Here is a 24,723-nt window from a genome sequence, read left to right on the forward strand (position 1 = left end):
GTCCCAGCATTCCCAGCAGTGTCACCTCTCCAGTCAGCAGCTCAATCATCTTGTAGATGAGTTCTAGGATCTTCTGGTCATTGATGTCCTCATGGATCAGGGGGTGAGGTGCAGGCCCCGTGATTGGGCTCAGGGGTTGTCCCCATCCCTCAGACACAGGGTCCTGACAGCGATCACTAGAGGTCTTCTTCACCACTGTGTAATCCTGGTAATGGAGAGACACATTAATAAATCTCACTACAGACATTTCCGGAGTCCTCACCTCTCCAGTTCTGTCCATCTGTTATTCCCATAGATAAGAATGATGTAATGTGACGTCATCAGAATCTCTCACCTCTCCAGTGAGATGGAAGAGGATCTCTAGGGTGAGGTGTAACATCCTCTCCGCCATCTTGTCTCTGTCCATATCCATCCTTGATGGGTAAATCAGGAAAATTCTCTTCTGTAGAAGATCTTCACTGAGAGGATCCGATATTGTAGAGACCTGAATGAGAAGAAGATGATCCGATGTAACATCATAAGAATCCTGTGTAATAATACAATTACTGGAGATAATAAGGGAAACATATGAGGAGATTTATTATCTTACAGGGTTTAGTTTTCTCCCCTGACATCTACTAATAAAACCTATATATTTAGGCCACAGACAACAAGCAGTTTCCTCCTTGGAGTCGGCAGCTGAACACGTTCCTCATAGACTCATCTTCCATAACGCTAATTCTCGTCTCATTACCGACACTGGAATCGGCATTAGCAATACTGCAGGAGATATTCATTACACGCGACATGAGAAATAACTCCTTCATGATGAGGACGACATCTTCATCTTCTACTGCGGCTCTAGAGACAGATTTGGCCAGAGTCGGTCACTGCCTCCATCCCCACCGGCCGTCTATATGAAGGTTTCCCGTCTTCCCCGCACTGGAATCTTCTATCACGTTAGATCTCAGCTCTGAGTCACACACAGAAGTTTGAGGCTTTTAGAAAAGATTTTTAGTTTCCACAAACACAACGGACAGAAATGATCTGATCCCAAAGTCTCCATGTACAGTGATTTATGGGGTTTATTTCTGGCCTTAGTCTTTCCTATATTACAAGAAAAACTCCAGAAAAAGCCGATATTAACACCTTTCCTACATTAGACGTACTATTCCGTCCATGTGACCTGAGACCTAAGTCCCAAGGACGGGATAGTACGTCTAGCGCGATCAGCTGCGCTCACGGGGGGAATGCAGCTGATCGTGGCCGGGTGTCAGCTGATTATCACAGCTGACACCCGACACTATGTATCAGGGGCGGTCACGAACCGCCCCGACACGTTAACTCCTGGCACACTGCGATCAAACACGATCGCAGTGTATCGGGGGTTTAGGGAAGCATCGGCAAGGAGGAGGCTCCCTCCGTGCTTCCCTGAGACCCCCACAGCAGCGCGATGTGCATCACTGCTGCGGGGGCCTCCTTCCCTGCAGGTCCCCGAATCCAAAATGGCGGCGGGGACCTTCGGGGGCCTGCAGGGAGGCGGCTTCCTCATGCCTGCAAAGCGCCAGCATGAGGAAGAGTGCAGCACTGCCTGTGACAGATCGCTGATCTCTCACAACGATCTGTGATGTGACAGATCAGCGATCTGTCACATGACATTTATGTCCCCCCGGGACAATGTAATAAAGTTAAAAAAAAAAAAGTTTAAAAATAATTTATAAAAAAATCACTAAATAAATAAAAAAAAAAATATATATATATATTCCCTAATAAATTCATTTTTTGAAAAAAATAAAATAAATAAAAGTACACATATTTGGTATCTCTGCATCCGTAACGACCCGCCCTATAAAACTGTCCCACTAATTAACCCCTTTGTTGAACCTCTTAAAAAATAAAAATAAAAAACGAAGCAAAAAATAATGCTTTATCATCATACCGCCGAACAAAAAGTGCAATAACGCGCGATCAAAAAGACGGATATAAATAACCATGGTACCGCTGAAAACGACATCTTGTCCCGCAAAAAACGAGCTGCCATACAGCATCATCCGCAAAAAAATAAAAAAGTTATAGCTCACAGAATAATTATTTTTTATATAAAATTGTTTTCAGTGCATAAAAGCGCCAAAACATAAAAAAAGAGATAAATGAGGTATCGCTGTAACAGTACTGACCCGAAGAATAAAGCCGCTTTATCAATTTTACCGCACGCGGAACGGTGCAAACGCACCCCCCAAAAGAAATTCATGAAACGCTGGTTTTTGTTCATTCTGTGTCCCAAAAATCGGAATAAACAGCGATAAAAAAAAGTCACGTGCCCGAAAATGGTACCAATAAAAACGTCAACTCATCCCGCAAAACATAAGACCTCACATGACTCAGTGGGTCAAAATATGGAAAAATTATAGCTCTCAATATGTGGTGATGCATAAACTATTTTTAGAATAAAAAGCGTCTTTTAGTGTGCGACAGCTGCCAAACATAAAAACCGCCATAAATAGTAAATCAAACCCCCTGTTATCACCCCCTTAGTTAGGGAAAAATAATAAAATTAAAAAAAAAATGCCATTTTCCCATTAGGGCTAGGGTTAGGGCTAGGGTTAGGGCTAGGGTTAGGGGTGTGTTGGGGTTAGGGTTGGAGTTAGAATTGGGGGTTTCCACTGTTTTGGCACATTAGGGGCTCTCCAAATGCAACATGGCGTCCGATCTCAATTCCAGCCAAAAAGGTCAAATGGCGCTGCTTCCCTTCTGAGCTCTGCCATGCGCCCAAACAGGGGTTTACCCCCACATATGGGGTATCAGCGTACTCAAACAAATTGCACAATAACTTTTAGGGTCCTGTTGCTCTTGAGAAAATAATAATTGGGGGTAAAAAGATCATTTTTGTGGAAAAAATATGATTTTTTAATTGTACAGCTGTACTTTAGAAACTTCTGTGAAGCCCTTGGGGGGTTCAAAGTGCTCACCACATATCTAGATACGCTTCTTGGCGGGTATAGTTTCCAAAATGGGGTCACTTGTAGGGGGTTTCCACTGTTTAGGCACATCAGGGGCTCTCCAAACGTGACATGGCATCCGATCTGAATTCCAGCCAATTTTGCATTGAAAAAGTCAAACGGCGCTCCTTCCCTTCTGAGTTCTGCCATGCGCCGAAACAGTGGTCCCCCCCACATATCAGGTATCAGCGTACTCAGGACAAATTGCACAATAACTTTTGCAGTCCAATTTCTCCTGTTACCCTTGGTAAAATAAAAAAAATGGACCTGAAGCAATTTTTTTGTAAAAAAAAGTTAAATGTTCTTTTTTTTTTTTTTAAATATTCAATAAATTCCTGTGAAGCACCTGAAGGGTTAATAAACTTCTTGAATGTGGTTTTGAGCACCTTGAGGGGTGCAGTTTTTAGAATGGTGTCACTTTTGGGTATTTTCTATTATATAGACCCCTCAAAGTGGCTTCAAATGTGATGTGGGCCGTAAAAATAAAATGGTGTTGTAAAAATGAGAAATTGCTGGTCAACTTCTAACTCTTATAACTTCCTAACTAAAAAAAATTTTGATTCCCAAATTGTGCTGATGTAAAGTAAACATGTGGGAAATGTTATTTATCAAGTTTTTTGTGTGCCGTATCTCTGTGATTTAAGGGCATAAAAAATTCAAAGTTAGAAAATTGCTAAATTTTCACAATTTTCGCCAAATTTCCATTTTTTTCACAAATAAACGCAATTTATATGAATGAAATTTTACCACTATCATGAAGTACAATATGTCACGAGAAAACAATGTCAGAATCACCGGGATCCATGGAAGCGTTTCAGAGTTATAACCTCATAAAGGGACAGTGGTCAGAATTGTAAAAATTGGTCCGGGCAGTAACGTGCAAACCACCCTTGGGGGTTAAGGGGTTAAAATGTTTCTAAAGAAAAATTGGCTCCAACAATTCTTGTAAGAAGAAAAAGATAAGCAAAAAGCAGAAGACACATGTGCACACACTGCGGATTGGTCTGCGGATTCTTATCTGCGGTTTTACCTGCGGTTTTACCTGCGGTTTTGCCACCTGGACAATGGAATAGGTGGCAAACCGCAGCAGAGTCCGCAGAAACCATTGACATGTCAATTCTTTCTGCGGATTCAAAACCGCAGCTTTTCCGCAGTTAAAAATCTGTAGCATCTGCACAGCAGATTGTAAATCCCATAGGATAACATGCTACTGTCCACTGTCTGCAGAACTGCTGCAGATCCGCAGCGGCCAAAACCGCAGCAAAAACCGCAGCAAAAACCGCAGCGTGTGCACATAGCCTGAGGCTTCAACAAAAACCCGGACAGTTTAACCACTTGCTGCTGTGAAAAGCAAACATGGCATCTAAGAAGGTGTGACAGAGTTTGGCTGAATGCCCCCCGCCTCCAAGTACTCGATAGTATGGGGCGGCCTAGTTACTCCGATACTTACATGCCTAATAATGGGGTCTGGGCTGCAATGTATGAAGGTCTATTAGGCTGGGCCAGAGGCAGCGTCCAATAAGTTACCTTATAACGCCCCCATACACATTAGGCTAAAGTTCCATGAAAGCACTGATTTCGGGGGGTTTGGCCGACCATATAATGTATTTGGGGCCTCCCGACAGATGATGTCAGGGCAGAGAAGGATCTGGCATCCTGAATTTCAGAGGATAATCCGTTTGTTCTTCCTGTAGATAATCCTCCTCTAGAGGAGTCTGGAGGCGACTCTCTCATACAGACCACAGGAAAGCTGGAATATTTGTGTGTATGGGGGAGTCGGGAGAGATCGCCGTCTGCCAAATGAGCGTTCAGCCAACTCTGATCTCATGTGTATGGGGCCGTTAGTATTACACTGACAGGCAGTGATGATACACGGCACTACAGTAGTACAGGGCATCACCGGAGCCATCAGAGGCTTGTATGTTGTGTGATCGCACTGATCAGAGGGGTTTAAAAAAGGTTTAAAGTGGAAAAATATCACAGTTTCACCAACAAGAAATATCCATCACTATATGGAAAGCAGAGTCACTGCACAATGTTAGTTACGTCACGTCCATAACTACTTTATTATACTCTATTATCCTGTACACAGTGGAGTAGATAGAAATCACAGATCCCACAGCAATAGCTGGAATTGGACCCTCCAACGCAAAGAAAAAAAAAATCTATCTCTCTATATACACTGTTCAAAAAAATAAAGGGAACACTTAAACAACAGAATATAACTCCAAGTAAATCAAACTTCTGTGAAATCAAACTATCCACTTAGGAAGCAACACTGATTGACAATCAATTTCACATGCTGTTGTGCAAATGGAATAGACAACAGATGGAAATTATTGGCAATTATCAAGACACCCTCAATAAAGGAGTGGTTCTGCAGGTGGGGACCACAGACCACATCTCAGCACCAAAGCTTTCTGGCTGATGTTTTGGTCACTTTTGAATGTTGGTTGTGCTTTCATACTCGTAGTAACATGAGACGGACTCTACAACACACACAAGTGGCTGAGGTAGTGCAGCTCATCCAGGATGGCACATCAATGCGAGCTGTGGCAAGACGGTTTGCTGTGTCTGTCAGCGTAGTGTCCAGAGGCTGGAGGTGCTACCAGGAGACAGGTCAGTACACCAGGAGATGTGGAGGGGGCCGTATGAAGGCATCAACCCAGCAGCAGGACCGCTACCTCCACCTTTATGCAAGGAGGAACAGGAGGAGCACTGCCAGAGACCTGCAAAATAACCTCCAGCAGGCCACAAATGTGCATGTGTCTGCACAAACGGTTAGAAACTGACTCCATGAGGATGGTCTGAGGGCCCGACGTCCACAGATGGGGGTTGTGCTCACAGCCCAACACCGTACAGGACGCTTGGCATTTACCACAGCACACCAGGATTGGCAAATTCACCACTGGCGCCCTGTGCTCTTCACAGATGAAAGCAGGTTCACACTGAGCACATGTGACAGACGTGACAGAGTCTGGAGACGCCGTGGAGAGCGATCTGCTGCCTGCAACATCCTTCAGCATGACCGGTTTGGCAGTGGTCAGTAATGGTGTGGGGTGGCATTTCTTTGGAGGCCACACGATGTTGGGCTGTGAGCACAACCCCCATGGAGACACAATTGTGCCTTTACCTGGAGATAAATTCCCAGTGGGGGCAATTTCCAAAATGCAATAACTTAAGTGGGGAATTCAGCTCTTTTCACACTTAAGGGATCTGTATATGGAGTCTACAAACTACAGTGGGGAAATAAGGATTTGTTACGCTGCCAATTTTGGGGCTAAAGTCACATTTTTGTGAGGAAAAAAGTAAAATTGTCATTTTTTCCTTCCACATTGCTGAAATTCCTGTCACACTGTCCGAATTCAGATATTGTCCTGTCAGAAAGGAGAATACAGGGAGCGAAAGGGTTAATAGGACTCACAGGAGGAACCAGCCCAGAAAGCTGAAGATCCAGGAGTGTCCGCCACATATATGACTGCTCTGTGCACAGGACCTGTGATGAGGTCACAGGAGGGGAGGAGTCAGGGGTCACATGATCAGGGGCCTCAGTGTGTGCAGGACTCAGTGTGCTGGAGGGCTCCCGATAATCAGCTGCGTGTGTCGCGCTGTGTGATAGTCACAGCACCTGCATGGAGGGCGACACATGCAGCTGATTATCGGGAGCGCTCCAGGGATCCGGGGTCCCGATGCAGCTATTCGGTAAGCGATATTAGCCAATAACAACTTCTCCGACGATATTCGCTCATCTCTAGTAATAAAAGCTCAAAGAAATTCACCAAACTCTTCATTAAGTTTAATAGCGAGACCCTATTAAATATTGAGCACCAGCGGGATGAAGCATTGACAGCGCAATGTAAAAGTGTGGGCGCCCCTGGTCAAAATGACTGTTATTGTGAGCAGTAGTAAGATGAAGATGAAATGATCTCTAAAAGGCCGAACCTCTAAGCTGTATAATGAGGCTGAACCTCTACAGCTGTATAATGAGGCCCAGGCTTTATAGTGAAGGGACAGGAGTGAGGGCCTGTTCCCAGGAGCTACAGTCTGAGGAAAGGGCTAAAAAGCCTTCACTAGACCCCTGTACAGCTGTATAATGAGGCCCAGGCTTTATAGTGAAGGGACAGGAGTGAGGGCCTGTGCCCAGGAGCTACAGTCTGAGGAAAGGGCTAAAAAGCCTTCACTAGACCCCTGTACAGCTGTATAATGAGGCCCAGGCTTTATAGTGAAGGGACAGGAGTGAGGGCCTGTTCCCAGGAGCTACAGACTGAGGAAAGGGCTAAAAAGCCTTCACTAGACCCCTGTACAGCTGTATAATGAGGCCCAGGCTTTATAGTGAAGGGACAGGAGTTAGGGCCTGTTCCCAGGAGCTACAGTCTGAGGAAAGGGCTAAAAAGCCTTCACTAGACCCCTGTACAGCTGTATAATGAGGCCCAGGCTTTATAGTGAAGGGACAGGAGTGAGGGCCTGTGCCCAGGAGCTACAGTCTGAGGAAAGGGCTAAAAAGCCTTCACTAGACCCCTGTACAGCTGTATAATGAGGCCCAGGCTTTATAGTGAAGAGACAGGAGTGAGGGCCTGTGCCCAGGAGCTACAGTCTGAGGAAAGGGCTAAAAAGCCTTCACTAGACCCCTGTACAGCTGTATAATGAGGCCCAGGCTTTATAGTGAAGGGACAGGAGTGAGGGCCTGTTCCCAGAAGCTACAGTCTGAGAAAAGGGCTAAAAAGCCTTCACTAGACCCCTGTACAGCTGTATAATGAGGCCCAGGCTTTATAGTGAAGGGACAGGAGTGAGGGCCTGTTCCCAGGAGCTACAGTCTGAGGAAAGGGCTAAAAAGCCTTCACTAGACCCCTGTACAGCTGTATAATGAGGCCCAGGCTTTATAGTGAAGGGACAGGAGTGAGGGCCTGTGCCCAGGAGCTACAGTCTGAGGAAAGGGCTAAAAAGCCTTCACTAGACCCCTGTACAGCTGTATAATGAGGCCCAGGCTTTATAGTGAGGGGACAGGAGTGAGGGCCTGTTCCCAGGAGCTACAGTCAGAGGAAAGGGCTAAAAAGCCTTCACTAGACCCCTGTACAGCTGTATAATGAGGCCCAGGCTTTATAGTGAAGGGACAGGAGTGAGGGACTGTTCCCAGGAGCTACAGTCAGAGGAAAGGGCTAAAAAGCCTTCACTAGACCCCTGTACAGCTGTATAATGAGGCCCAGGCTTTATAGTGAAGGGACAGGAGTGAGGGCCTGTGCCCAGGAGCTACAGTCTGAGGAAAGGGCTAAAAAGCCTTCACTAGACCCCTGTACAGCTGTATAATGAGGCCCAGGCTTTATAGTGAAGGGACAGGAGTGAGGGCCTGTGCCCAGGAGCTACAGTCTGAGGAAAGGGCTAAAAAGCCTTCACTAGACCCCTGTACAGCTGTATAATGAGGCCCAGGCTTTATAGTGAAGGGACAGGAGGGAGAAAAGTGGGGAAAGGAGCCAGAAGAGCCGGACTGCCATCACTAACCTGCAGAGCCGCACTCCACATATATGGCTGCTCTGTGCACAGGACCTGTGATGAGGTCACAGGAGGGGATGAGTCAGGGGTCACATGATCTCCGGAGTGAAGACGCTCCATGGAGGCTTCTCCTCAGTCAGTGACATTCCCGCCATTATTCGCCCCTCACTACTGGCACAATTACCCCGCTCCGCGTTTTCTACACAGTGTTATGTGTGGAATGTAACGTGTGATTTCTCTGGAGGGAAATAGACCCCACACAGGAGGGAATTATCACCAGTTACCGGCCGTCTACTATATGGTGGCATATGATTGTGCTATCGACTCCACACCAGGAGATAAAATGCCCAAATCTCGGTTATTTCCCCCCTTCCAGAGTCCGGCTGAGGTCGGGGTCACACTTGGGAGAATCTCGCCCGAGTCTCGCACCTCAGTGTCCTTGTGGATTAGCCTCTGTAGGGGAAGCGACACCGGCTGTCAGGGACAGGGGGACCCAACATAAATCCGATATTCATTGTAAGAAAACCCAACCTGATGCCGCCATTCGGGGTAACCAATGCTCCGGCAGTCTGTGACAATGTCAGTAATTATATTTTTCTCACTGATTGGTAGATTTGTGGTCATTTTCCTGGATGATATAGTGAGTTACTCCCGTCCTCTGGAGGAGCATGCTGAGCATGTCAGACAGGGTCTCCAGGTTCTGCGTGACTATTTATTTGGTAACCTGGAGAAATGACAATTTGTGGTCCAGCAGGTCCAGTTCTCAGGACATTTGGCTTCTGCATTGGGGTCTCAGATGGACCCCGTTACGGTCCCAGCAGTCCCTTCATTGGTTTTATCCAAGTTACCTTTTTATTTATATAGCGCCAACATATTCCGCAGCACTTTACTGGTTGCACACATTATCATCGCTGTCCCCCCTATCAGTATGTCTTTGGAATGAAAAACGCCAACAAAGCACAAGATGTCAAAGTTCATGAGAAAGTCCGTCACACACAGATAAATTATAGATCATGAGAAAACAGAACACACTTACATACAATAATTATATTATAAAGTGCCTATGAATGAAGTGAGGTCACCTAAAAGAATGAATACAAATATACTGTATCTTTCTGACTATAAGCCGCACCGGGCCATAAGACGCACCCCAAATATTCAGGAGGAAAATAGGGTAAAAGTTAATGTGTCAAATGGGGGTCTGTCCCACAGTCTGAATTCAGTAAACCCGGGGGGATCGGCAGCGCTGGTGGAGCCGGGTCACAGGAGGTGTTCGGGGATCCGGCGATGATCTGACTTACCCCAGGCTGGTGCAGCAGGAGCCTCTGTAACATCTGTAATCTCACTGAGGCCATTTGGAGTAAGGGGGTTTAGTTTATAAATCCAGAAGATTTCTTCCCGATGTAGTTGTCCAATGCGATTCTGATCCTGTGGGGGAATCTCCTCTGTGGGGAATATTCTCAGTTGTGTGGAATCTTTCTTGTGTTTGATGGTGCAGTGACGTGAAAGCCCATGTTGGAGAAAACCCTATGGAGTATTGGAGCGGTGTGAGTTCAGCCTTTTGTGGAGGGGTCGGGTCGTCCTTCCCACATATAATTTCTGGTATGAGCATATAATCACGTATGTGACATAACTGGTGGAACATGACATGGGAGTTTTGGTCGGGAAAATTTCACCAGTAGAAATAAGGGTGAATTCAGAGAGACCATGGCAGATCGAGTGAGAACAGAGGCAAGTTTTCAGATTGCATGTAATGATTTTATTCGGTAGACAGGCGATTTTTAGCAAATCTTCCTTCTTCTCTTTTATGTTTCTTGGTGCTAGGACATTTTTCAATTACGGAAGTCTTCGAAATGTCAAAAAGGGATTGCTGGGTAATGTTTTTCCCATTCCAGCTGTCTGACATGCTCATGATGCTCCTGCAGAGGACATGAGTAACTCAATATATCATCCAGGTAAACTACCGCAAATCTACCCATCAGTGAGAAAAAAAATGAAATTTTCAAAGACTGCCGGAGCATTGTTTAATCTGAATGGCATCACCAAATTTTCAGTATGCCCCTCCGGTGTATTGAATGCGGCCTTCCATTCATCACCATTGTGTATACGTATAAGAGTAATCATAAGGAATTGAAAGAATTGTCACCCAGATCCTTTTTGCAATTTTATTCCATGGTGAAACGTGACATCAAACCATATTAGAGTGCGGCGTGCAGGTAGCAGGGAGCTATACAGAGGAGAGAGCCTGATGGACTACTGCCGTTTCGCACTTGCTTTGCGCTTCTACCGGTCCATGCTTGTCAGTGGGTTACACCACTTCCTTAAAACAAGGGTTAGGAAATGGTTAACTGAGAAGTGCAAAACATTTACAGTGAGTACAGTGAAATGATTAATATAAAAAATTAAAAGAAATATAACATAGATCATAGCCACACAGACATATTCAATGTATCACTGAGGCCAAGGGGAACTTGTGCATCGCAATCCACAATCCATGCTGCTTCTCTTGTTAGTAGTAATCTATTCTGGTCACCGCCTTGTACAGGATAATCAGCGGGCTCAATTCCTGCAGATCTCAGCACATCGGGGTCTGCATTATGGACCTCTCTTATATCATTAATGTCACAGATCCTTCTCCTGTGTAACTGAATGGAAATGTTCTCTGGGCCTGATGTGCCGCGGTCTAATAGTCGGGGCAATATAATAATCGTCCTGGGCAGTATATGACATAAAGCACTTGCTCTGTGCGGCCCGTGATTAGTTTCTCTACCGTCATCGCCCCGATCCTCAGATTTCTCCTGTAAGATGGAGATGACAGAAGGAGCAATCCCCACAATGGAAATGGCCTCTTGGACGTCTTCCATGTAACCAGGTGACTTTATTGTTCTTCTCCTGGAATCTTTCCTGTAGCGATAAGTCATCTAAGTCACCGCTTCTTCTAGAAGCAATCGAGGGTTGTTCTTTGCTGCTACGGCTAAATCTTTATCTCCTCACAAATGCCAATTCCTGTTTATCGCTGATTTTATTACATCCATATTGGGATTAGGTGTAAAAGTAACAATAAACCTTTTATTATCTCGTCCTTTTTCTGCTCTTCCTCCTGGATCTTGTAACTAGACCCACATGGGTTCCTCCATCGCTCTAGCACAGTGTAATAATGTTGGCGGATAACCTCTGTGTAATAAGTCGTCTGTCAGATCATTCGCTTGTTGTAGGAAACCTTCTTCTTTACTATTCATTGTTCTCAGCCTCAGATACCGGCTGTATGGTCGGCCTTGATATAGAAGAGTTAATGGTTTGCCTTTATATCCCTTTAAATGCCTTTAAGACTTCAATTGCCTTTTGCCTATTATTGCTAGAATTATTCTTATGTAGGCTATTCGCCTCTGTTTTCAAGGAAACTATACTTGTTATCATATTTGTTCTCAATAGTCAGTAACAACATGTTCTGGGTACGTTGTAAACATGGTATAACCCTGAAGGTGATGGTGGGGGCTACATGAGCTCCATAGAATTACATATTGTTGTAAATGGTATAAAAGATTGCCTTGTATTTCATTATGTCAGATAAAGTGATTTGACCACGGCTCGTGTGTGTTGAGTATCTTTGTCTCCAAGCGCTTGTGAACAGAAGGGCGAAAACCTCCTAATCCGGACTCACTGGTGATCTGGCATACCTGACGCTTGGTCATAACAAAAAACAGCTACAACAGTTTTCACACCCAACGGGGACCGTGGAAACCAGCCTATTCGGAATCCGTATGTGGGAGCTTCCTGGGAGGTTGAATATGCAGAATCCAGGCTGCAGCAGGTGAGAACATTTATTCTTACATTGATTCTGTGTCTGCAACCTCTCTAGGGATCTCTACATATCTCTGGGTAAGACTGTATGACACGGTTCAAAAGAACCCACATCACCAGTGAGCAGGGAGTATGTCTGTATGAGAGTTGAGTAATAAGATAATAATTGTCATCTGTATTATCTGTCAATCTGCTCTGGCAATATCCTAATATACTAACTGGTTGTGTACTGGTGTACTGTGTAGAAGCCTGGGATAGAATTTGTGCAGCGACTATTTTGGATTTTCAGTAAATCATATGAGGCTGTATTTTATATAGGACTGTGTTTTTTGGTTGTTCTGATTTTCATTGATTCTTGTTGTTTAAGTTGGCTTTGGTGTTCTCAGAGTTTCAGTGGACACTGCTGTGGGTTAAGGTGTCAAATCCAAAGCGCAAGATAGGCAGGCTGTGTGAATCCTTGTATATATGTCTATAAGAACCTCCGAATGAGATGAGTAATTGAGATAAGGGATTTTTTGTTATCTTCTCTTTGTAAAATCAAATGACCACTGAAAAGTGAAAGAGGAGAAAAAAAATCAATCCCTGAATGAGCACGCATGAATGAATTTGATGAATTTACACCATTCTGTGAAGACTGCACAGGAGTTCTAGGGGTACTTTACAGATATTTCAATCTACATCTGAGATTGAATGAATTGAGTAATGATATAGCTCGTGTTATATGTGGTATGACATTGGAAAGTTTTCTGGAATCATTTGGCCAGAAAAGGGCAAGGCGTGGATACTCACATTATACAGTTATCTGCTCTTACTGTACAGTGAAATCCCGTGATGAAGGACACTACATTCTGATGGGAGGGGGAATGATGCCGCTGCGCAGTTTCTCTTCTCCCCTCGCTCCTCTCGTCTTATCTCTGCTGAGTGTCTAATAGGAGGGGGCACGGAGCCGCGTTCAAGATTCTCTGTAGTTCTGAAATGCTCGCTGCTAGATTTGTGCATTTTAAAGCAACAGTACTTAATTGAAGTGGAATGAAATTTTGTAAGTTGAAGTTGAAAGTAAAATATGTGCCTAACTTAGAAGGAAATTGTAAGTGATTGTTTGGTCATTAATGTGTTTGAACCTGCTTATAGTTGTTTGATTAATTTGTATGGCATGTTGTGGATCAACAAAGGAGGTAGCCGACTGTATGGCTGATAAAGTAGGTTAGAGGCCTATCACACCTGGGCCTTCTTACTTTAGTCAGCGGGTTTTTTGTTGTGGATGAGAGGCGAGGGCAAGGAGCCTTCTGGATATACCTTGGCAGGCTCACTCTGACTTGCTATGTGTGGGCTGTAAGACAGAGGTCCAGACACACAGAAGAGCATTTCAGAAGAAAGATGAGCTGTCTAAGTTGAAGCAGCCTTCCCACAATCCATGGAGCTGGGCTGGAAGAAAAAAGGCCTATTCCTATCTAGCCAGCTGATCTAACGGGTGAGAGGCAGAGAGCCTTCTCGTTACATCCTGTAGGACTACCGGGTGAGAGGCAAGGAGCCTTCCCGCTACACCTTGGCAGGCTCTCTCTGATTTGCTAAGTGTGGCCTGTAAGACAAAGTCAGGCACACTGAGAGGGCATTTCAGAAGTAAGGTGAGCTGTCGGCAGAGAAAGGTTGAAGCCATGGGCAACCTTTTTCTGCGTACAGTCAGTGCCCCCAATGGGATCTGGGACAGCTATGCAAATTGAAAAAGACAGAGAAGAAAGGAAGCAGTAAAACAAGTGGGACCAATATTGAAAAGGGCAAAAATACCAGAGTGTGAATGTTTGGATGTACAAAAAGGCACAGACAAGGTAAGAAAATAGCAAGTGAATAAATGATGCTTGAGAATGTGCAGCAGTATAGAAGGTGTATTATGAATGTTTTGATTGACAAAATTTAACCAGAGACCCAGACAAAACAGATGGACTTGTAAACACTGTGATCAGACTCAGACAAACCCAGACTGAATAGCTACTTGTGTGACCTGTGCTACTGACCTAAGCGAGTTGCGCTAAATCCTGTCCAGACTAGTGTGAATGGTGGGTAGTGGGGACATTGACCTTTGAGGAGTGAGCTGACTGTAGACATCAGACGACCAACCACATCAGGACCTAGAAGGGCGACTAGAATAAGAAAGATTCAAGTGTATTATCCCTGGAGCCCCTCTGACCAGTTGGCTATGCTAAAGCAGTTACCTGACCCTGAAAGCCAACCATTCCCATTTTACAGACACATAAAGGAAATACAGAAGACATATAAGTGTACCTGGGCAGACCTAGAGAGGTTGGTGAGTTTAAAGGCAGGTGACGCACTAGGACATATAATTAATGCACACACAGATGTGGCAAAGAATCAGGCTTGGGGCATGGATGATAAATCTGCACGGTCTGGGGAGACGTACTGTGAGTCACTAAAACAATGGGCTACAGTAGAACAATCAGAGCAGTCTGTACTCCTGACTAACGTGACACAGCAAAGAGGAGAGAGTGTAGAGATGCACTTTGGACGGTTACAGCTGAAATGGGCAGACATGGGTACATTTGCATAAACCCACTTGATGTTAGAATACTGGTGAATGTGTGGCGCCCCTGAGGCTTAAGTCGCCACAGAGGTACTGCACCTCCACCTGAGGTGTGGTGCCCCACCATCTAGGTAAGGTGGAGGCTCCTAACCACGCTCCAACACCTGCATCCCACACAACACAGTAGTTCAGCAAAGCCACATTGCGGCTCCCTGCTTGGAGTGTAGCAGAGCACCTTTGGTGTCTCCCTGCTTGGAACAGTAAACGTGCTGGGAGGCGGGTGGAGTTTAGAATACATAAATAGCGGGAAGGTTTAGGATTAGAGGAGTTGGGCTAGAGTGAGAGCCAGAGATGGATGTATGAAGGAAGTGCTGCAGCAGGTCACAGTGACCTGGGCCTGCTGGCACGGGAAAGAGAGAAAGAAGGAGAGAGACATAGACTGACATCCTAACCTTACATAAGAAGGGAAGAACAGTACGGAACATAAGGAGAATAAGAGGACGGTGGGAACCGGGTTAGAGGAGAACCCCTTCCAGTCCTAAGCGCAAGGCCGGGGCCCGGACCCGAGGTTGTTCGGATACTGATGATCCTGCAACAGACACCGGAGGAATAGGAAGCTGTAAATGCTATATTCACATACCAGACTTGGGGGCACAACAGCAACTTGGATAGTGAGCCGGGGCTCAGGAGTAAGGAGTCGCCGAAACAGGCTACAGATGTCTGCCATACAAGTAGAGTTCATAGGAACATCTGTCAGGAGGAACTCCAGTGTTACTCAGTACTGGGAGTACTTCACTCAAAGGCGCTATAAGAGGAGATGTTCAGAAAGGTACATGATGGCGGAGTGTTGGAAGGGAGCATTCCATCTTGCCTGGAGGTTGACTGAGTCCCTGGCCCGGAGGACACGGCACGGAGGCAGGCACCTGTGTGAACTGCAGACTGTGAGTAAAGCCTTGGAACTACATGACCCGGTGTCCTCCACTTATTCCCGCACCAACACACTCTGCACTGCTACATATGGGTACCAGCTTCTACACTGCCTGTGCCTCTTCTCCATTACCAAATCTACACTGCCCTGGGACTACAGCTCCACCTGTGGGGAGTTCCACCATCTTGGCTGCACCACACCACCAGTCCCAGAGGATCTGCATGCAGCGTCGGCCTAACATCTTCATTGCCGCACACCACAGGTGGCGTCACGAACTATTCTATTCTATTATCCATTCATTCCCCTTTTTGCCATGGAGCCCCAGGGCCACGGACCGGGTCACAGTTTCCGTGACAACTCCCATTGAGATCAACGGACCCAGTACCGAGTACCCCACAGCCCTGGCCACCGAGGGCGCTCCATTTTGGCGTCATGAACAGGATGACGGGACCCAATGCCATCGGGTTCTGTGTGCCTAAGATTTGTTGGACTTTAAACTTTTGAGAATGTGCCGAAGACCCATTTTAATAGACTGTACAATGAATGCCAAAAATGGCCGCCAGCATGATGAAGAAGGGCGTGATAAGATGGGTGGTCCCAAGAAAAGACCGCGAACTGTCCTGGGCCTCCCCTGCCTTAATTTCTATGCAACTGCAACATGGCATACCCCCCGAGGGGTACGGATACTGGCCTGGTATGGAGGAGTTGGAAGAAGATGCCGCCCCCAGAAGGAGGAGCGAAAGCCGGCGGCGGGAAAGGAGCCGAGACCGGAAGAAGAACGCCAGAACGCCATGATGGAAGAAGAGAAGGGGTCGGAAGAACGCGAAGGGGGGCAACCTACCCCCAGGCTGCCCCTGCGGAGCATACGGCCGCTACGGCGCCATGTGCGGCTCCCGCCACCACCTCCCGGCCGATACTGCCTTTGGATGCGGCCCACGAGAAGGAGGTATATGAGGGCCCTGGAGCAGAATGGAGGACCGGGCCCATATTCCCGTCTAGACCTGGCGCGGCTGCGCGTGTCTCCCCCAATTGTCTTGGAGGACACCAACTCTGCCCCCGCCCCCATCCAACTGTGGCCTTCCTCAGCAACAACCCCGGGAGTTGCGGCCGCCATCGTTCATTACCATGTACCCGTACTGGATCCAGAGTCATCTCCGGGAGTGGTACCGGCGAGCCGGAATGGCCCAATTACACCCTGTCTGTAACCCCAGGCTGCGGCACTGCCAACTGAGGTCCCGATGGACACCGCAGAGTCTGATTCTGAGTCATCAGTGGCCACGCCGACTGGATCACCCACAGCAGCAGAAGTACCCTTGGCAGTAGCGGACCAGCTGTCCCCGCAGGCGGTTGATCTCTCTATGGCCCTGTCCTTTACCCCAACAAGCCCCTACCTTACCCTTTGGGAAGCGGAGTACCTATGATTGGTAGACCAAGACCGCCAGAAACAAGATGAAGAAACCCAGAGCATCTCCTCTGGAAGCCGTCCCCAGCAACCAGTTTCCAGAACCCCAGGAGGGGACAACTAGTTAAGATACTTTCTTAAGTTCAACTATCGTTACCCAGGAGGGTATTTGCACAGTTGTGCCTTTTTCCAGTTTTTTCTGTTTTTGATATCATGTTCTAGTTTTGTTCTTCCAGTGTTGCCCAGTTTGTTGGCAGCTTCCATATTGAACTGTGGAGATCATGAACCCTGAATGGTCCAGAACTGTTTTGTATATAGTTTGCACCTCTTTAGGTGCTCTCTCTTGGTTTTACATAGGACACTCTTCTTGAAAGAAGACCTACCTCGTTATAGGGACATTTCCAGACATGTTGGCCGGACCAGTGTCTATTCTCGCACTTATTGATAATGTTCAGTTTTTTGCTAGAAAGTATTAGCATATAATGAAAATCTTAATGACAGATTTTATAGGAGTATAATGAGAAAAAGACATAGTGAATGTTTTATAGAATTTTGAATAAAGATGTTGAGGATGTGAATGCAGAATTGGAATTACAGGTGACGAACCAGGTATCCACGGTTGTCATCTTAAGTCTAGAAGAGACAGTAGAAAGTAGAAAATGTGAAAGGTAACAGAAAAGAGATGTGTTGCTAGAAAATGTGAATTAATGCTGAGTTTGCTACTACAGCACTTTAAATTAGGTAGCATAATTTAAAATTTAGATAGTTAACTTGTTTGTAACGTTCAAGAAACTGTGCCTCCTATATTAGGAAGTTTAGTATAAGTCATGTTTACATAGCAATATAAAAATTTTGTATGTTCCCGTATTGTTTATCTCTGTTTGACTTGCAGCCCGCGGACGTGCTGTGTTTAATGGGGGGGTATGTGGCGCCCCTGAGGCTTCAGTCGCCACAGAGGTACTGCACCTCCACCTGTGGTGTGGTGCCCCACCATCCAGGTAAGGTGGAGGCTCCTAACCACGCTCCAACACCTGCATCCCACACAACACAGTAGTTCAGCAAAGCCACATTGTGGCTCCCTGCTTGGAGTGTAGCAGAGCACCTTTGGTGTCTCCCTGCTTGGAACAGTAAACGTGCTGGGAGGCGGGTGGAGTTTAGAATACATAAAGAGCGGGAAGGTTTAGGATTAGAGGAGTTGGGCTAGAGTGAGAGCCAGAGATGGATGTATGAAGGAAGTGCTGCAGCAGGTCACAGTGACCTGGGCCTGCTGGCACGGGAAAGAGAGAAAGGAGAGAGACATAGACTGACATCCTAACCTTACATAAGAAGGGAAGAACAGTACGGAACGTAAGGAGAATAATAGGACGGTGGGAACCGGGTTAGAGGAGAACCCCTTCCAGTCCTAAGCGCAAGGCCGGGGCCCGGTCCCCAAGGTTGTTCGGATACTGATGATCCTGCAACAGACACCGGAGGAATAGGAAGCTGTAAATGCTATATTCGCACACCAGACTTGGGGGCACAACAGCAACTTGGATAGTGAGCCGGGACTCAGGAGTAAGGAGTCCCCGAAGCAGGCCACAGCTGTCTGCCTTACAAGTAGAGTTCATAGGAACATCTGTCAGGAGGAACTCCAGTGTAACTCAGTACTGAGAGTACTTCACTCAAAGGCGCTATAAGAGAAGTTCAGAAAGGTACATGTTGGCGGGGTGTTTTGGAAGGGAGAATTCCATCTTGCCTGGAGGTTGACTGAGTCCCTGGCCCGGAGGACACGGCACGGAGGCAGGCACCTGTGTGAACTGCAGACTGTGAGTAAAGCCTTGGAACTACATGACCCGGTGTCCTCCACTTATTCCCGCACCAACACACTCCGCACTGCTACATCTGAGTACCAGTTTCTACACTGCCTGCGCCTCTTCTCCATTACCACATCTACACTGCCCTGGGACTACAGCTCCACCTGTGGGGAGCTCCACCATCTTGGCTGCACCACACCACCAGTCCCAGAGGATCTGCATGCAGCGTCGGCCTAACATCTTCATTGCCGAACACCACAGGTGGCATCACAAACTATTCTATTCTATTATCCATTCAATCCCCTTTTTGCCATGGAGCACCAGGGCCACGGACCGGGTCACAGCTTCCGTGACAACTCCCATTGAGATCAACGGATCCAGTACCGAGTACCCCACAGCCCTGGCCACCGAGGGCGCTCCAAATGCATTCATTGACGGCATGAACAAAGACTTACAAGACGCAGTACAGACAGCCAGACCTGAATGGAGATATGTAGATCCGAAAGACCTCCTTAAGGTAGCTAAAGAAGTTGAGCAAACAAGGACGGTAAGACAACCTGTCATGTATGCTGGAGCACAAGGAAAACAGTGGAGACGTAATAGGGGACCAAGGGACCTAGAAACAGTGAAGTGCTGGAATTGTGGTACTTACAAAACTTATTGTTAGTGACAATACCCCTATGAATTTGCTGTCATGATTAAATTGGGGGAAAAAAAAAAGGAACCAATCCTCCTTGTTAAAGCAATACCCCTTGAGCCTAGCCAAATCAATGGCCCCGAGCAGAGATATTAGAGAGTTTGTTAAGGCAGGGCGGTTCTAGTGCAAAGATCTTCCCCCTGCAACACCCCTTTGTATCCCATTAGGGAAAAAGGACTCAAGGGTTTGCTGACACTTACAGAAAGGTTCATGACTTAAGGGCTATTAATGATGTTACAGAGAGTGTGACCTCAATCGTCCCTGATCCACACACACAATACTGTCACAGATCCCAGCAACGTCAAAATGTTTCGCAGTCATTGATTTAGCGGGTGCATTTTTCTCTGTACCCCTGCACCCTGACTGTCAGTATCTTTTCCTTTACTCATAAAGGTAAACAATATTGTTGGACAGTTCTCCCACAAAGGGGGAAAGAAAACCCCTGTCATCTATTCAGCAGCGATGGCAGGTATCCTTGAGTAGTGGTAATCACCTCATCCGCTGATTGTACTATTACAGTACGTGGATGACCTTTTGCTGTTCTGCCTGGACCAGAGGTCCTGCAGGGAAGCCACAGTCTCCTTGCTATGTTTTTTTAAGCAGAAAAGGGTTGCAAGGTCTCACGTGACAAATTACAGTATTACAAACAAAAGGTGACATTTTTGGGACATTGAATTGCCGAAGGTACCAGACACCTGACTGAAGACAGGAAACAGGCAATTCAAAATCTCCCTCTACCCAGGTCACATCAGCATCTACGCACTTTCCTAGGCTTAGTGACCTACAGTAGGCCTTGAATAAGGCCTGCTTCACAAATGTTGCAACCACTTTATGACTGTTTGTCATCAGACCCCTATGATCTCATTCCTTTGACAATTTATTTCCCACATGACATCCATTCTATACTCGTACAAGTTCAACCAAGACATCTGTCTATGACCAGACAGCTCCGACTTGAGTGTGCTCTACAAATTCCTGATTATGTCTCCCTCAAGAGATGTAATGTTCTGAATGCAGCCACCCTCCTGCCTGTGGATTCAGAAAAGTGGGAATTGGTGACCGTATTAGCAAGTGAGGAAGAATACTTTGACATGACTCATGAACATGACTGCATAGAACTGTTCCTAATGCAGATTTTGAGTTTTTTTTTGTAGATGGCTCCAGATACCACCAGGATGGATATGCAGTAGTATCCTCACATGAGGTAATCCGAGCTGAACCACTCCCTCCTCAAATGTCAGCACAGGAGGCAGAGTTGAAGGCACTCACTGAGGCGTGTAGAGCTGGTGCAGGTAAAGTCGCTAATATTTACACAGATTCGAATTATGCATGGGGAATAGCCCATGATTATGGCCCTATATGGAGAAGCAGAGCATTCCTTACATCAGCCGGTAAGCCCATTAAAAAGGCAGAGCTGGTGAAACAATTAATGGAGGCATTGATGTTACCAGTCCAGGTTGGCATTGTCAAGGTAAAAGCACACACAAAAGGTGACTCCGTGGAGGTAGAGGGCAACAGAAGGGCGGACGAGGCTGCTAAAGTAGCAGCAAGGCGGCCTAGAGAGAGCAGTGGACGGTGGCGGGGAGTCAGCGTATTCCAGCCACACTGAGCCTAGATGTCCTGAAATCTCTCCAGCAACAGGCTGCCCAAACAGAGAAGGTACACCGGGGGAGACTGGGAGCTGAGCTGAACTCAAACGGAGTATGGGAGAATAAGGATAAGTTGTGCCTACCAAAGTCCCTGTTCCCGATTATGGCGCAAGCAACACATGGCCCCACTCACGCCTCAAAAAGTCACATGTGTGCCATGGTAGATGCCTTCTGGATCGCTCCTGGTTTCAGTTACGCAGCCGCAAAACTTGTACATTCATGCCTCATCTGTGCACAGCACAACCCAGGTAAAACAGTAAAAGTCCCTAAGAAAGCGACAACTTGGCCTCTCTACCAGTTTCAGAGACTGCAGATTGACTACAGCTACCAAGGTAGGAGTGTATGCAAATGTCCTAGTATGTGTAGATCTCTTCTCTGGCTGGCCGGAAGCCCATCCGGTAAAATGTGAAAATGCTAAAACGACTGCAGATAAACTGATGAAAGAACTGATCTGCAGGTATGGTGTCCCAGAATCCATAGAAAGCAATAGGGGTACACACTTCACGGGAGAAATAATGAGGGAAGTCATGCAGGCCCTGGGTGTACAGCAAGCATTTCATACACCATATAGGCCACAAAGTAGTGGGAAAGTGGAAAGATTAAGCGGGACCCTTAAACTGAAAAGTCAAAAGGCCATGGCAGACACAGGAAAGAGCTGGGTAGAGTGCTTGCCTCTTGCACTCTTTCCAGTCAGACACACTCCAAATAGAAAGACAGGCTTGTCTCCTTTTGAAGTCCTGTTTGGTAGTGCACCAAAGACTGGTCTGTACTTCCCACAGGTGCTACAAATGCAAAACGGTTCTATGACAGCCTACGTCCAGGCCTTGCGGGAAAGTCTTAATGTGGTGCATAAACATGTGTTCTCATCCATTCCAGATCCTAATGCCAGTGCAGATGTGCATCAGTTGAATCCAGGTGATTGGGTGGTTATACGCAGACACTTGAAAAGGAGCCTGGACCCATGATTTGACGGCCCCTTCCAAGTCCAGCTTACCACATCCATCTCAGTAAAACTTGAGGGAAAGCCCACCTGGATCCACGCCAGTCACTGCAAGAAGGTCCTGTCAACAGCAGAATGACTGTTCTCCTCATCACCTTGCTGGCAGTGACAGGGTTACTGCACTCTACAGAGACACAGGACAAACTCTTAAATGCTGATTGGGACAACAAACTTATTCGGCATCATGCTCTTCTTATAAAGGACATGGAAGGACAGAAACCGAAGGACTGTTGGGTCTGTACACACAGCCCAGTATCTGCGAGGACCATGCTGTACTTATCCTTACCTCTGGAGCCATGGGAGGTATTAACCCCACACTGCTTACACAATGAGACTTGGACTCAATCTAGGTTTTGGGGAAAAGATGTGCCCCGTGATATATCTGCCTCATTGGCTATAACTGGATGGGTCTCTAATCCCTGGTTTCAGTTTAATGTAACGCGGCCTAAAGGTACAAATGTGGCGGGAATATGACTCAGATGTCGGAGATATGGTCGCCAGGAGGAGGACTGAAATCCCTCACTCAGACCCTATTCCCAATGATGGACTGTGGTTCAGTCTTCAACACACTGGAGCAAACACCTGTGGTGAGGACAATAATTGCTTCCGCATATACACTCGCGATCAAACACAGGTTAATGATACGGTGTACCAGGATGGTATTGAAGGCTGTAAAGCATCTGCCGGTAAAATAATAAGGAAAGAAAGGGGTAAATGTATATCTGATATGAGTGGAAAACAGATGAATAATACTTGGTGCGCCCATAAGCCTATGTCAGGACTTTTGAGTTTATACCAATGTATACAGACCCCTGGTCACGTTTGTGTTCTCCCTGAAGGAGTATTCTTGGTTTGCGGACATTGTGCCTACAGGTGGGTAAGCCCAGACATAAGGGGGGTTTGCACTCTTGCCAAACTAATACCAGCCACTTTCATAGTTCCTCATAGTAAAATAGACACAGCAGCAGTTCCAATTCACACTTTGTATAGAAGGGCTGCAGACAATAAGCCCCGGCCAAATGGTAGGCCGCATCTAGTAGAAATGGGGAAATAAATAAAATATTCAGTAGTATGCTAATATACCCCTTCATAACCCAAATGTGGGACAAATTAGTGGAAGCTACCGACTATCTGGACGATCAGATATTCCAGATTCTTGAAGTTCTTAATGAGACTAATACAATACAGAGACAATTAATCGTAGTTACTAACCAGCATACTATAGTACTAGATTACCTGACTGCAAAAGAAGGAGGAATGTGTCAGATAATTGGTCCCACCTATTGTAATTATATCGACCCTGCTGGCAATCTCACGATCAGGGCCAGTATAGACAAAATAGGTGAACTCAGAGACCAATGGTTAAAACAACACAGTGCAAAAAGAGACTCCTGGTGGGGTAACACATTCTCTTTTCTAAATCCAGCAAATTGGTTTAATTGCCTTGCAGGAAGGATTTTTGGCATTGTACAGACTTGTATGCAAATTTTGTTGTTTTGCTTATTGGTTTATGTAGCCGTAAAAGCGCTAATATATGTATTACTTAAGCTACTGAATAATGTATGCATAAAAAAGAATCTAAGGCTGAACCTTCTGTAGTGTATCATAGACCCCAGGTAGCCATTGCTGATGGGGAAAGTGAGTGTCCACACTGAGGGTGGATGGGCGAAGCAGGTAGGAAGCCCCCGTATGGGTACTAGACCCATGAGACAGTAGCTCCTTTGTGGACATCAGTTGACCCTGTGGCAAAGGTTATACCATTTACAAAAGGGGGAAATTGATATGGAAGGTTTGCCTTCATATCCCTTTAATTGCCTTTAATTCTTGATTTGCCTTTCATTTATTCTTATGACTCTGCAGTTTGCCAGTCTCCTCTTCAAGGGAAAAATGCTTCTTATCATATATGTTCTCAATAGTCAACCATAATGTGTTCTGGGTACATTGTAAACATGGTATGACACTGAGGTGATGGTGGGGGCCACATGAGCCCCATAGAATTACATATTGTTGTAAATGGTATAAAAGATTGCCTTGTATTTCATTACGTCAGATAAAGTGATTTGACCACGGCTCGTGTGTGTGCAGTCTCTTTTTTTCTCCAAGCGCTTGTAAATTAAGGGCGTAAAACTCCTAATCTGGCCTCACTGGTGATTTGGCAGATCTGACTTTGGTCAGGACAAAAACAGCTACGACACTACTCAGACAACACACATTGAGGGTAAAACAGTGTGGCAATGCTTTATTGAACCACAAAACAGGCAGATAACACATAGAACATTCCCAGCACAGTACCCAACAGAGTGCACATTACAGAGTCTCACCCTTCCGCTGATTCGCTCCCAGGGTCGCTACCCCACCTGTGGTTCGCACAGAGAGGAGGTAAGGACAAGCGAAGGAAGATGACAATCCATTCAGTCCATACAAGGTAAAATGCCAGTTGATCTGAGGATCA

Source organism: Dendrobates tinctorius, unplaced genomic scaffold (assembly GCF_039654945.1).
Source record: "Dendrobates tinctorius isolate UK_male_01 unplaced genomic scaffold, ASM3965494v1 ptg000366l, whole genome shotgun sequence".
NCBI classification, from domain to species: domain Eukaryota; kingdom Metazoa; phylum Chordata; class Amphibia; order Anura; family Dendrobatidae; genus Dendrobates; species Dendrobates tinctorius.